This window comes from Urocitellus parryii, chromosome 10 (genome assembly GCF_045843805.1).
Source record: "Urocitellus parryii isolate mUroPar1 chromosome 10, mUroPar1.hap1, whole genome shotgun sequence".
Lineage (NCBI taxonomy): Eukaryota > Metazoa > Chordata > Mammalia > Rodentia > Sciuridae > Urocitellus > Urocitellus parryii.
The window spans coordinates 47558401-47574177 of NC_135540.1; the positions used below are offsets into that span (position 1 = coordinate 47558401).

Below are 15777 nucleotides of genomic sequence, written 5' to 3' on the forward strand. Positions count from 1 at the left end.
TTCAGTCTCCACGTGTTTGAATGATTTCTATAGTTTTTCTTGTTGTTGCTTTTCTTTCTATCCATTATTATCTGATAAGACGGAAAAATTATTCTTTTTAATTTTAATTCTTAAGAAGTTATTTATGGCCTAACACATGACCATCTTACTTTTTGCAGGGTGAATTTTTGTTGTTGTTATCCTTTTTCAATATACATGATAGTAGAGTGTATTTTGACATATTATAAATACATGGAGTATAACTTCTTCTGATTAGCATCCCATTCTCATATGACTACTTTAAAAAAAAAAGTTACATGTGCTGAAGTAAAGAAACTACATCCTGTAGCTGTTGGATAGAATGTTCTGCAGCAGTCTAAGTCCATTTATCTGTACTGTAATTTATTTGCTATGTTTCTTTTTTAACTTTTAGTCTGCTGGTGAGATAGAGGTATTGAAGTCACCTAATGTTATTGTATTGGGGCATATATTTCCTTTATGTCTAGTAGTGTTTATTTTATAAATTGTGTGTCCCAATCAATGTTCAGTGCACAAAATTTATAATCATTATATCTTTTTGATGAAGTGTTCCCTTTATCATTATGACTGACCTCCTTTGTCTTTTTTAACTGATTTTGGCTTGGAGTATATTTCGTCAGATATGAGCATAGTTACTACTGTTTATTTTGGATTTCATTTACTAGGAATAGCATTTTGTATCCTTCACCTTCAGTTTTCATATGGCTATGCTGGTAAATTGAATTTCTTGCAGGCAGCATATTGTTGAGTTTTGTTTTTTTAATCCACTCAGCCAGTCTCCATCTTTTAAACAGAATTAAGACTTTCAGAGTTACCATTGCAAAATATGTATTGTTTCTGTCAATTTCTTGTTTTTCTTCTTTTTGTCTTAAATATTCTATGCTTTTTCTTCCTGTATTATTAATGTTAGAGTATGAGAATTTTCTGAATTCATAATGTTTGATTCTTTTCTAATTCTCATTTTCTCATCTAGTCTTCTAGTAAGATATTTTTCTTCTCTGTGTTTTCATGATTATATTTACCTTTCTTCCTCTTCAGAGTATAGAATTCCTTTATATGCCTCTGTAATGCTGGCTTTAGTGGTCATGAAATCTTTTTGTTTATGCTCAACATGAAAGATCTTTATTTCTTCTTCAATTCTGAAGGATAACTTTGCTGGATATAGTAATCTAGATTATCAAGTATTTTCTTTCAGGTTTTGAAATACATTATTCCATGCTATTCTGGCATTTAGGGTTTCTTCTTTGAAATCCACTGTAATTCTGATGAGGTTGCTGTTAATTGTGACCTAGCACTTATATCTTGCTGCTTGTAATATACTTTCTTTGCTCCTAACCTTTGGTAGTTTAACTATTATGTCATGGAGATTTTTTTTTCTGAAAAACATCTATTTTGGGTTCTAAATGCTTCCTGTATGTGGATGTCCACATCTTTACCAAGATTTGGGATTTTTTTTTCCTATTTCAGTGGCTTCTGTTATTTTACTGAATATGTTTTATATGCCTTCAGCCTATTTCTCTTTTCCCTTGTGTATTCAAATTTTGTGTATTTCTGGTCTTTTAAAAGTGTCCCAGTGATCTTGTGTTTTCTGTTCATTTTTAATTTTTTCATTACTATATGAATCTGATGATTCTTTAATCTTTTCTTCAAATCCTAACATTCTTTCTCCCACTTGATCTGGTCTATTGGTGAGACTCACAATTAAGTTTTTAATTGGACATATTGAGCTTTTCCTTCTGTTAGGTTCTTTTTAAAAAAACTCTCTGTCTTTATAGTATTACTATTTTATATCCGTCATTGTCTTCCTTAATTCATTCAGCTATTATTCTTTTGGAATTCAATGATATTTTCAGAAATCATCATTTTGAATTAATTTTCTCGCATTTTATCCCTCACTTTGATATCTTTGGAATCAGTTACTAGAAAGTTATAAGCATTAGGAGGTGTCATTTTACCTTTTTTCATATTTGTTTCTCTATTTAGATTTGTATATCTTCATCCACTTTTATTTATGTGATGGCCTTTTTAGTTACCAGCCTCCTCTGCATGATGTTCCCTGATATATTGAGCTGCTGTTTAGCATCTAATTGTAATTGGACCTTATCGTGTAGTTTTTCTATACCTTTTTTGGCTGTGATTAGAGAGTTTTAATGCAATGCATATTGCATCAGAGCCTGAAACACCCTTTTTCCTCTGTAGATCTTACAAACATATGTTGACTGTAGTAGTTCAGCAGGTGTGGGTTAGATCTTAGATCCCAGGATACATGGTATACATTCTTTATGGTTATTCCTGCAATCAGATAGCAATGTGCAGTCCAATAAATTGTGGAAGCCATCTGTGATGAGGCCCTTCATAGACACAGTGTCAATAACCATTGTGTTATTTCTCTCTGCTGTTGCTATGGTGGTGAATGTCTAAGAGCAGGACTTTACACATCCTCATTCATACATGTGTAGTTGGGGCTGAACCTGTGGCTTGGGGCTTTTGTCTTCCCTATTCTTTAAACCAAAATATCCATCAAGATTCAAAAGGTGCTATGTCATACCTGGAGTAAGATGCAGATTTTCTGAGCTGACTTGGGAATATTGCTCAGTGGCAAAGGACACACCCAGTGTGCTTTAAGTGCCAGACCTAGTCCCTAGCATTGACTAGAAAGAAGAAAAAAAGCAACAATAACAAGCCAGATAAAGTAAAAGTCAAATAAAATAATAACAACCAACCATACACAAATAGGGTAAAAGGCAAAAATAACAAAAGAATAAAGTAAAATGCTAGTTATATTATTTAGTTATTTTATTTTTGTTTATTATTATCATTATTATCATTATTATTGTACTAAGGATTGAACCCTGGATCATTTTACCACTAAGGAACGTCTCCTACTTTCATTTATATTTTGAGACAGGGCCTCACTAAGTTGCAAAAGGGTAGCTTTGAATTTGTAATTTTCCGGCTCAGGCTCCCAAGTTTCTAAGATTACATGCACCACTGAACCTCCCTAGTTAAATTGTTTTTAATAATAAAAATAAGATTAATAAAAATAAATAAATAAATGCAAAAAGTAAGAAAAAGAAAACTGAAAAAAAGAAATAAGTTAAAATAATTTTAAAAGGAGAAAGCTAAAAATGTGAAAAAAAGGAAAAGTAAAGAGAAAAAGAAGAAACAAAAAAATGTTAGAGAACCAAATTAAATATATATATATATATATATATAAACCAAATTAAATATATATAGAACAGCAATAGCAAAAATAATCAGTCAAAAATAAAAATTTTCTCTCAAGGTGCTCAATTTTGAGCAGGAGAGATGATCACAATCTGTGCTAAACAGAAATTCTTTTTCTGTGTTAGGCCATGCTTCCCTTGGAGAGAACAAAGGCTGGATGTTATTCACCATCTTATTCTTTCCTCTGCTGTGCTTATGAGGTGACCAGACTGAGTGATTTGTGGCCAGAGCCAGTTAGAATACCTCTCAGCTGCCCTATCACCAAAACAGAATCAAGCAGAAAATCAGAGATCCCCAGGCAGAGATTTACTCTGGAGCGATTTCATCTGTGCTTTGAGTGTGAGACCAATGCCGGTGTTGCTACACATTAAAGACTTTGGCACTTTTTGTGCTGCACATTCCATGTGCAGGGAGATGTCAAGGAATCACAGCTATCTGTGCTACGGGGGATGGTGGTGGGCCCAGTGCAACCCACAATTCATGAATCTGGTGGCCTCCTGGGACACCTTCATATGGCTTCCAAACATCCAGTTTTAAAGGGAAAGTATCTTCATTTCCTTGTATGTATCAGTCCAGTTCCCCAGCACACAGAATTCTCAGAGGCTGTGAGTCAAAAACTCTCCCCTGCCCCCAGATGACCCTCAAGGAAGCCACCCACTAAATTAGTGCAGTAATACTGCCACGAAGATCCAGAGATAGGAAAATGGAGGGGGCTTTGATTCCTAGAGCCATCGGCCCCCTCTTACAGACCCAAGAGAATATATTGGAAAGTGCTGAAAACCTCTCCAGAGCTACACACGTCCCAAGTCTACTGCCTGTTTTGACTGTTTCTGTGAGGTGCTGACTCCTGTGCTACTAGTGATCACTAGACTCTCCCTTTCACCTCTGCCCCTGCCATCTGCTGTTCTGCTGTGTGATCAGTCAGTGCTGGGGCACTCTGGTTTACTCTCCGCTGCATGCTCTAAAGCTTCTGTTTCTCCAAGTCTCTGTCTGCTCACTATTGAACAGACAGGTTCTAACTCATGGAGGTAGAATCTGTAAGTCTGGCTGCCTCTAACCCACCCTTTTGAATTATGGCTTATAAATTTTTGATATATTATCTTGAGTCTCATTAGTTTATCTTCAATATCTATGAAGATGTAATGACATATTCTTAATGTTTTGCTTATTTTTCTTTGTCTCTATACAAAACAGAGAAACTAAAAGGGAAATTGGGCCATGGGATGCAGATAAATCTTCCTTTAATATTTATGCCTACATTGTGGTCAGACATCAGCATGTAATTTAATCTTCCCCTGGTCTCATTTGAAATTATACTTGAGATACACCAAGTGGGTGGTCTCAGATTGTTGGAGGCAATATAGTGTTTTGTTTTTGTTTTCCCCCTGTTGGCATTTGAAGCAAAGCCTTTGTGCAGAGTAACCAGAGGCAGTCTGATTGGAGGGAAAACAGAAGGTACCCAAATTATAACATTCATCCAAAACACAGTAATATTTTCTGTATGGTTTTTGTTGTTGTTGTTGCTTTTTTGTTATTTATTTATTTTTGTGGGGTATTGGGTATTGAACTCAGGGGCACTTGACCACTGAGCCACTTGTCCAGCTTTATTTTGTATTTTATTTAGAGACAGAATCTCACTGAGTTGCTTAGTGTTTCACATTTGCTGAGGCTGGCTTTGAACTCTTGATCCTCCTGCCTCATCCTCCTGATCTGCTGGGATCACAGGCATGCATGACCATGCAGGACTCTACATGCTTTTAACTGCAATTTTAAAAAAACAAATCCTATATTGCTTATTTCCTGTGTTCTTAAAAAATTTGCATGGAAATTTTAAGATGCTTAATGTTACTTTAAAATAAAACTGTAAAAGAGTAGAAATCAGATTTATACAAGAATAGATTACAGAATGTTAATTTCTTATGGCAGATATCTGTATCTGACAGTGAGAAAGAGAGTAGACCAGACTGTCCTTGATTGTTAAGGAATAAGAACCTTAAGCCTCAGTGTAACTATTTTATTTTCAAAAGGTATAGGAATTAAACTAGATAAATAATCATATTGCAAATAAGTCTCTAATGTTATTGGCTCAGATCAGGCTCACAGTTACTGTAAGGACAGTCAAACCAGACCTGTTCCAGAATCCCTCTTCTCTGGATCCTTTGAGTGACCACCTCTTTTTCAGTTCTTATAGGATCACTGACAGTGACATTTTGTAACTCAGGCATGACTGAGAAAAGGTCTCAGATCCACATCCTGCATGATAAAGGGAAGTGCATAGGGCCTGTAAAGAGAGCCAACACATACCTCTGATTTAATTCTTCAGCTGCTCAGTAAGTTACGTGTCTGCCTTTGTATAGATATCACACATATTTTCCTGTTTTCAGTGTTTCCTTTTTCTACTTCCTGTCAGAGATAGAAGATAACGAAATATTTCTCCCTGAAAATACTGCAATCAATTTTTCCAGTAAGTACAGATCTTAAAATAAAACCAACTTGACCTTCTCATAAAAGAAGGCATTTTCAATTGCTTGATGATAGCTTGGAAGTACACATCATTTTTCATACGCATACCCTTAGTAATTTGTCATGTGTCTGGACGTTTCATTATCAGCAGTATTTTACTATCTATCCATCTCTGCTCTTTCAAGTGCCTGTTTTTAACATTGAGACAATAGACACTAGTTGATAAAAGAACATCCTGATATATACTGGCTAAGAACAGGTATGCTGATAACTTATTTCAAGTGGGCCATCTATTTAATTCTCTCTAAGCCTTGAAAATAGGTCTGGTGCTAGTACCTACTCTGTAAAGTTGTGATGAGAAGTAATTCATTTATATGTTCAGTGATATTTATTGGGCCCCACCTAAGATAAGTGCGATGAATAAAAAGAACCCAAGATAAGAGGATAGAGAATGATGAGGTCCTATGTTACATATGGTTGTCAGAGAAAGTTGCTCTTGGAAGATTTTGTTTGGTCAGTGAGTTGATAGAAGTGAAGAAGGTTATGGCAGAAGAAAATAATTATAAGGATGCTGTTAGGAATGTTATTACCACATTGTAGAAGCTGGGTTAATTTATGTTGTGTCCTTCTGAACCTAGGCTGTCCTGATCCAATGACTTCAAGAAGACAAGGCCACACATGGAATCAGAAGAGCTGTACTGCATACAAGTTCCCAAAGCCAAAGACTTTCTGGAGTGTTTCAGGCCCAGGAGCGATCATAATATACACACAGTGTGGTATAGAAGGATGCTTCCTATCTTCTGGAATATATATTTATTACATGAGTATCTTAGTCCATTCATGCAGATAAAACAAAATATCTTAGACTGGATAATTTATAAGGAACATAAATTTATTAGTTCCAGAGGCAGGGAAGCCCATGGTGAAGGCACTGCTACTCAGTGTCTGCTGAGGGCTGCTCAGTGCTTCCAAGATGGTGCCTTGCTAGTGCATCCTTACATGGCAGAAGGCAGAAGGACAAAAGGGTCCAGCCAATTGCCTGCTGCTCTTTTACAGGTACTTATATTCACGAGGAGCCCTCATGGCATAATCACCTTTTGAAGACCCACCTCTTAATATATGTTGCACTGGGGACTGCTGTGGTCTGAATTCATCCTCCCAAAATTTATGTGTTAGGAGCCTAACCCCTAATTCAACAGCATGGTCTTTGGGAAGTGCTGAGGAATGAATTAATGAGGTTTTTTTTGGGAATGGGTTTGCCCTGTGTCCCCTCTTCTGTCATGTGAGGAAATAGCATGAAGGACCTCATCAGATGCCAGCACCTTGATCTTAGACTTCTGAGCCCCTAGAACTGTGAAAAGTAAATTTCTGTTCTTTATCAATTATCTATTTTCACGTATTCTGTATTGGAAGCACAAAATGGACTAAGCAAAGATTGAATTCCAACATGAATATTGAAGAGGACACAAATATTCAAATTATGGCAATAAATTAAATATATTAATTGTATAAAATTTAAAAGGTACAAACGTAAAAGAAGAAAAAGAAGGCAAAGAGAAGAAATATGGAGGGAGGAAGAGTACAGTGGAGAAAGAAATCATCTATTAAGATACCACAGAAGCATAAATTCTATATTGTGTTATGTGTTTGTATGTATTTAGACAATTTTCTATGAATTCTATGAATGTGCATATTCATTTTTTTAGATAATCTACTATTCACTCAACATCTGATCTTCAACACCATGAATTCATTTAATCATATCTTTTTTATTCGCTGTATAGTTTTTATGATAATGTAGAGCCATAATTTTATCCAATTATTGTAATCTTACATTTTCAAGATTATATATTTTGTCTTCATTGCCTAAGGTTCTCTCTTCCATATGATCTAGTCTATTGGTGATGCTTTCTATTGAATTTTTAATTTGGTTTATTTTTTCCTTCATTTCAAGGATTTCTGCCATACCATCCTTTACTCTGCAGATAAGTTTAACTATATATATTCTAAATACCTTCTGTAACATTTATTCCACTATGATGTCGATGGATACTGTTATTGGAGTAATTGGATTTATTTGGGAGCTATTTGTTCCCTTGCATTTTCATGTTGTTTGTATGTCTACCCATCTAACAGTATAGATCTGAGGCAGGAGAGTTTCCTACTGTGTGGACTTATAGTCCCTGAAGGTTTCTAGTATCTCAGTGTTTACGGGGAGACAAATAATAACAACAACCAATGCAAACAATACACAGCATTAATCCAAATAATTCCTAACATGACATCTACAATGTTAATTATCACAATGAACAAATGGTATGCTCAGTTATTGCCTACAATAAAAACAGCAAATTTGCAAAAGGGTTTACAATTTCAAACAGTGGACAGGGAGAGAACGGAGGTGATATAAGATATGATGATTAGGAGGGAGGATGAGAGAAGATACAAGTAAAAAATTAAAGAAAGAGTAAAAGAGAGAACAAAAAACATTGGCTGTTAACAGGAGAAAAGAGAAGCAAGGGAAACAAGTAGGAGAAACATGTATATACACATGTATACATAAATACAATACATATAAATAAAGTCAAAATTTTAAAAAATTAAAAATAAGAATAAAAAACTAAAATATACTAATTGAACATCTTAGTTCACACACACACACACACACACACACACACACACACACACACAAACTAATCCATGAAAAACAACTGGCTTAAAAACTGCTAGAAATGAGGGGAAAAAATATGAAAGTGTATAAATGTCCATGTACCATCAACCTCATAATAAAACAGAGAAAAAGATTTTTTTTAAAAAGAAAGGAAAAACAATCTCAATGAAAAATTAAAGAATTCTTTCTGTTAGAGTTCAAAAGATTCTCAGTGTCTCTTCTCAGCAGTTTTAGGAGGAGTGTCTGGAGCATGATGCTGCACCCTCCGGGTTGCTGGAGTGAGAGGTAATCCCATCAGCAGAATTCCTGGAGACAGGGTGTAGGCTTAGGTGGGCTCCAGGCTCTTTGTTGAATGCCAATTGGTTGGAGATTCTAAATAAGCACATCTCCAGCACCCAGTACTTACTGATCCAGGCTATAAGACTGAATCCCTGGGATCTCCCCTGGGTTCCACTCATGTGGTAGGGGAGCCATTCTTAGTTCCCTATGTCACCTGTGGACCCCACATAACCAGGTCTCAATTTCAGTCTCCAGTCTCTCCTGCCCCAGGGGCCTTATGAGTTCCCAGCCAGATACATCTCTCCCAGAAGGTCCTGCAAGCAGTCAAATTGGAAGAAAAGGGGTAGAGCCAGGTGGGTTTCTGCCACCAGTTGTCTCCTGTGTAATCATCTATCCATGCTTGATTTTCTCCTGGTCACTTGAGCATGCTCTGTGTCCTGTGGCCTGTATTTCAGGCCAAACTGGAGTTTGCAAGGATTGGTTCCCTCAGCTGCCAGCCCCTGTGGCTGCAAAATGGTTCGTTCCTGTCCTCCTCAGGTCTCCTGGATAGATGGTGGCTTCTTTCCCTGCACACAGATATGCAGTTCATCTTTCAGGTTTGGGGCATGGTCTCTAAATGCCCACACATACCTTGGGCCTCCCGAAAATGTGGGTTCTTTAAACTACCTAATTCCTCCACTGTGTGCACGGAGGGACCACTCTGGCTGGTGCTCCCACCCTGGTCTCAGCTGTGCTGCTGGGATTTTTTGTTTATTTTATTATATCCAACCTCCTGTGTCCCCCATCTGCTTTGAAATGATCAGTTTTAAATTCCAGTGAAATATCCCTCTACTTTTTTTGTTGTTGTTGTTCACCCACCTTGCGGAGAAGCTGCCTGTCTGCTTTCTTGGTTTTAGGCCATGTAACTTCTAATAATGCAACTTCCAATAATGCAACCTTCTCTATTCTGCCATCTTGATTCCTCACCCATACAGAATATTATTGGAGGCCATTGCATCTACTATGGCCCTTGACCTGCTTTATTTCTCACCATATCTGAGATGTTACTGCATCAATTCTCACTTTTTAGAATATTCAAATCAGGGGTCCTTAACTGGTTTTCTTCAGCCTCCCCTGGCCCTGCATGCCTACAGAGGCACATCACACCCAGGTGTCCATGGCTTAAGATTGGTTTGGGCCCTGTAACCTTACATTTTAATCTTTCCTACTACCATAACAGAATATCAGAATCTCACAAATGGTCTAACTTATACAGAAGGAAGATATATATATATATATATATATATATATATATATATATATATATATATATATATATATCTTACAGGGATCTGAGGAACTCATTCGATAAGAGTTGAATTACACAACAAGAAAGCATGTGAGGAGGGTGTAGAGTGAGTAAGAGAGCATGTTTGAGAAGTCTCTCTTCTCTTCTAACAAGGCCACTCCCATTATAATCATCACACTCCTGTGCCAGTGGCATTATTCCATTCATGAAGGTGAATCCCTTATAATGTAATTACTTAGAAAGGTCCCACCTCTCAATATTGTCACAATGCCCATTAAATTTTGGCATGAGTTTTGGGGGAAATATTCAAGCTCTAGCACTTTATGATAACTTCCCTTTATAATGTTAAGCATGCTTCTCTTCATATGACAGCTATTATAGTTCTAATGTCCCTGGAAGAGGAGAACTCACAATTATAAATATGTCCCATAAACTCAGAAATATCTCCTGTTTATAAATTAGTAACCAGAATTACATATAAAAACACTTAAAAAATCAGTTAGATGGATAGATGGATGAATGGATAGATATGTAGAAAGGTAGATAGATAATAGAATGTAAACACTCATCAACTTACTGACAGGCTTGATATATAAGCTCTCAGACTCCTTTACAAATTCCATTCAATTCCATTCAGGCATGATTTAACTAGAATGTAACCACTCACAGGTGAGGATGCAGAGATGATGCAAAACAGAGTTCCTCATACGATGGTCCCAGGACCAGCATTCTCATCATCATCGGATATCTTGTTGAAAATACTAATGGTTAGGCCCCATCACAGACATACTGAATCAGAAACTCTAAGAATGTGGCTCAGCATTTTGTTTAAGAAAGACCTACTTACTGATTATTGTGACACATACTGAAATTGGAGTACCACTGAAAGTACGCTTTTCCTTCATGACAGTTGAATCCTGTTAGTACTAGAAATTACACATGACTTCCTACCATTACATCCTCTGCTTTTCCGTCTTTTTACTTATACAAAAGTAAAGGATAACCTTTGGCCCTCTTGCACCTTTAAAAGCAAGATGGGTCACCAACAGCTCTATAGGAGCCATATGTGAAAATTTGGCCAGGTTTCTTGCTCTTGCCATACCTGCATAAACCTGCACAATCTGATCTGGAGATATGGTCTCAGTCTGTGCTGGCAGTATTTCTGTCAGTACGTGAAGGATATAGACTTCATTAAATTGGCTAAATGGACTTCCTTGAATGGATTGTCCAGGACAGCCACTTAATGAAAGCTAGCAACTGCTAGCTCTTGGTACATAAAATAAAATTCTAAAAATCTTTAAAAAAAAAAAGTGAGGGACAGAAGAAGCAAACCAACATTATACTCTTTAAAGATGAAATATTTTAACCTATGTAAGAGTAACTAGAAGTTCCTGGTATATGATATACACATTAATTCAAGGATCTTTTAAGTACCTACTGTGTGTCAACACTGGCAGACATGGTGAACAAGATAACTATTTTCTTGGCCCTCATTTATCAGAGGAGTCAGTGTTTAGTCCATTAACACATTTTTCCCCCCATGATATGTGAGGTCATATTTTCCATGATAACAAAATTTGAAGCCAATGAAGGGAGGGATTAATTACATTTTGGAAGGACAGAGAGTCAGGAAAGTGTTCTTAGAGATTCTAAACTCTGCTGTATCAGAGTGTAAAGAGGCTGGGCTTGTGGTGATGGTAAGGAAAGGTCCTTATATGTACATGTATGAGAGAACATAATTTCCTGTATAATTAGATGAAATAGAAGAAGAGAAAAGTCAAAGAAGAAGCCGTAATTAAAAATAACAACATTTGAGGAAGAGGCAAAAGAAGGAAAGAAATCTTGAATGGCCTTTTTTATTTCTGGTGTCTAAGCAATGTCAATTTCTCTGTTTTTCTTTAACATTTTTATCCTGGTAAAATCTGGTAGAAACAGTTTTCAATTCAGGAAAGTTTGTAAATGGGAAGAAAACACAGAAAGGCTGTATCTCAATGCAGGGTCCAGGCGAGCAGACAAGGAACCTAGGGAATATTTTTTTTTCTCTCTCATTCTATCATTCTCCAGCTGGTTGTCTGAATGACTGACAAACCACCAGCATATTAACAAAGAATGACAAGATGAGAGGAGAAGGAAAGCAAAAATGGAAGAAAAAAGAGAGGAGAGAATCAGAGGGGTCCCTTGGGGGCTTACCATATTTAGGGCCAGGCAGTCTGAAGCAGATTTTTAAACACACTGAAGTAAATCAGCCTTGGAGTCTTTGGCTTTTTTTGTGGCACATTATTTATGACTGAGTTCTTTGTGTGTAGTTATTTTTAATGACTTTGTTCCCAAACTAAGCCCTTGGTACCATTGTGTGAGCATAGCCCCTGTGAAAATTGAAAATTGACCACTTTGTTCTGTTTATAAAGGTCTACAGATTTACAGATGCTCAAAATAAAACCCACAGAGTCCATAAAGTAGACATTCTTGGTCTTATGTCTTACCTTATTCCACATTTAAAATGTTTTCCTAGCCACAGTCATAATCATGGTTTACTGCATTGCCCAAAGATAGAGGCTCCAGAACATTCCCTTCTATAACCCAATGAAAGGTAATAGCTTGAACCTTCCCTTCCTCCGACTCTCAGCTCTCCCGGTAGGACAGGAGACATGATTAGACTTTATGTAAATATTATGGAAGTGCCTTATGTCTCAGTAGCTTGGGGTTTGACATTTTCCACTTTTAGAAGATGTTTATCACTTTCCCTTGCTTTTTCCCAACGTGAAAGAAATCCCAGAGAATAAAGAAAAAGTTTCAACACCATAATGTGTATTTCCAATGTAATTCAATTGGGTACACATAGTCACACTCAGGGAAAACCAGGATGTCAGCTTTTAATTTGCTACAAAACAAACATTGTCTCCAGTTATTTTCCAAGGATTAGGGTGGTAACTTCAGTAATTGAAGAGGGGAATAAACAAAGTTAGCATAAAATTATAGTCTGACACAACCTTAAATTTTGCATTTTAAGGTCTGGGTGAGCTCATCTGTCATGAGGCTCAAAATAAACAAGAGTCCAAGATGGAAACAATAGTGTAGTTAAAATCATCCCCATAAATGAGTCAAGCACCCAAAATGCCTTCTGCTGAGGGCAAAGCAATATTTTCAGGGGTGAATCAGATGAGTGTCACTTTTAGATGTTAAGATAATTAAACGACCTCGCAAACACACAAACTTTCATTTTGCTTGTGAAATGTTGCAAAATAATCATGGTAAAATATGAGGCTGAATGTCCATGCTCTGAGTTATAAGACTTTGTAAATACCAGAGGCTTTTTGTTACCAGTGGCTTGAAGGTTTTAAAAAATCGCATCCCTTGAAAAGTAGAGAGAAGAAGTGAAATTAAGGGTTGTTTCTCTGGATGATGTTGGCACAAGACCACGGATCAAGCATGAAGGACTTCAGCAGGTTGTGTCCTTCCCTATCTCAATAAATGCAAAGTCTATTTTTCCTATTACTCAGACCCAAACCATGCAGTTATCTTCCACTCCTCCGTCTCTCTCCCAATTTATATCTAATCAAGCTACAATTTCCAGCAACGTTGTCACCACCCAGGGCCAAGTGACAGTCATTGTCTTGACAGTTTTGTTATTACCATAGCTTTTTAATTGATCTCCCTTGATCTCACCCTTGACCCTGTGTAGTCAGTTGTGGACTTAAGAGCTGGAGCCAGATCATATCAACAAATACCATCTCCCGCAGAGCATAGTCCAGATTCTTTACAGTAGCTAAGAGGTCCTACCTGATCAGGCCTTCTCTGTATCTCTGGTGTCTTTCTTGACCACCACACTTCTTTCCAACAACATAAACCTCTTTGTTGTTTCTCAAACCTGCTGAACACATTCTGGCCCTCGGGGCATTTATTTGTGATTCTTTCTGCCTAAAATTCTCTTCCCTTAGATATTTGAAAAGTATTCTTCCCCACCTATCCGAGTCTTTGGTCAAAAATTTCACTTTTATAGTAAAGCATTTCATGATCACTTTATTTAAGAGTGCAGTTTCTTCATTCACTCTCCAGATTCTCTGACCCCTCCCATTCTTTAACTATAGCAGTAATTATCTCTTATGAACTATATATTTTATATATTCTATTGTCTGATTTCTTCTTCCAGGGATTTTTCTTTGTTTTATGACTTTTCCAAGAGTGGGTAGAATAGTGGCACAACGTAGGTAGGTCATCAAAAATATTTTAAAAAATGATACAAAGACTCAAATAGAGGGTTAATGTCCCTACAGCATTGGTCTCCTGGCACCAAGGAACAGTTAAATAACCAGTTGCATCTGGCATCTGTGTCCAGCAGAAGTAATTCTGTAATATTGTGGAACTGACTACTGAGGAAGGAGGAAACTATTTGGAAGATTCATTTAACCATGAGCATTTTCTTCAGTTTATGAACGTTTCCATAACACTATCGATATTGTCAAATCACAATGACATTCCACATAATGAAAAAACACATCTGGCCTGGAAAAAATATTGTGCCAATGACAGGATTTTCATTCATACTCTAATTTTTGGTTTAAAATATTAGACTTGCTGACCTGCAGACTTACTCTATACAGCTCACTTTGATTCTTCTTTGGCTTTGGATTAGTGAGGCCATTTTTAATTTCTCCAACCTGCTTTCGGGTTAGAATTCATATGTAGAACAATGAAAGAAATCAATTTGCAGAGAAAGCACATAAAATTTCCCTTCTTCCCAGTTTGAACTAAGGAAACTTACTGCCCTGAAGTCCTTCAACTGGGGTATATGTTATATAAAAACTGATCCCCACTGGATTTATAACAGTGCACATTGGAGTCTACCATTTATTCTCAACTTCCATGGACATATATCTGTCCCCAGGGTTGGTCCCCTGGAGAGGTGGGAGGAATTTTAAGTGAGAAGTAATTAAGAAAACTTCTAGGTAATAAATAGCTTCAGCAGACAATAACACGAGGGAATCGACTCAAGACCGGTCTCAAAGGCTGACATGAGTCATTTCACATTCAAAGGTATTGCAATAACTTCTGATGTGGAGAGGATTTGTTTTCCTCTTTCACAACATCAGGCTGGGCCTTATGGCTCACTAGAGAAGCTGAATCACAGAAATGACAGCATCTCATGGTCAGCGTCCTGAAGAGGCATATACAATTACCCACAGAGTTATTTTGAATAAGAAAATATCCTATCTCACAAAAACATGCAGCGGGAAGAAGAATATACCTTAGAAAGCCCAAACATTCCAGTTAGGAGCACTTTAGAAACCCAGACTGCATTCTTGAGGTGCCAAAACTTCCTGAGGGTTGAAAGCATCCATAAGATAATCCTTTTTTTTTTTTTTTTTTTTTTTTTGCTCTTCTAGAGAAATTTGATGTCCTAAAGTGATAGTTTTAGTCTTGATTGTTTCTGTTAAAAATGAATCAAAAAGAATCAAAGTCTTGAGGCTTTTTTAAAAGTAGTAACATTCCTTACAACCCAGACCACGTTTACTGCAAAAAATCAAATTTATGTTATAAGAACTGAGTACTAATTCCTTTATGCTGTTGTTTCTCTTAACAAGAATTGTTTTTGGTTTTGGCTGTAACATGAGCATTGTTCCACTCACATTTTTTCTCAGTTGCTTAAGTTGCCCAGTGCATATGATAGCCTACTTTTTCAGTTAAACTTGCTGCTGCTTTTCATTTTCTCTTCTCTGAGCTTTGTCATTATCTTTGGGTGCCATGTGATGGAGTTCAGAGGAGAATTTAAAAAATAAAATTCAGTTAAATACATTTAGAGAGCTTTGCAAGTCTGAATAAATATGCATGA

The 15777-nt window shown here is 36.7% G+C and overlaps 1 pseudogene; it reads left to right on the forward strand.

The window, feature by feature from the left end:
* Nucleotides 1-10981: 10981 nt before the first annotated feature.
* On the forward strand, nucleotides 10982-11191 carry LOC113189369 (small ribosomal subunit protein uS14 pseudogene; annotated as a pseudogene).
* Nucleotides 11192-15777: the final 4586 nt, after the last annotated feature.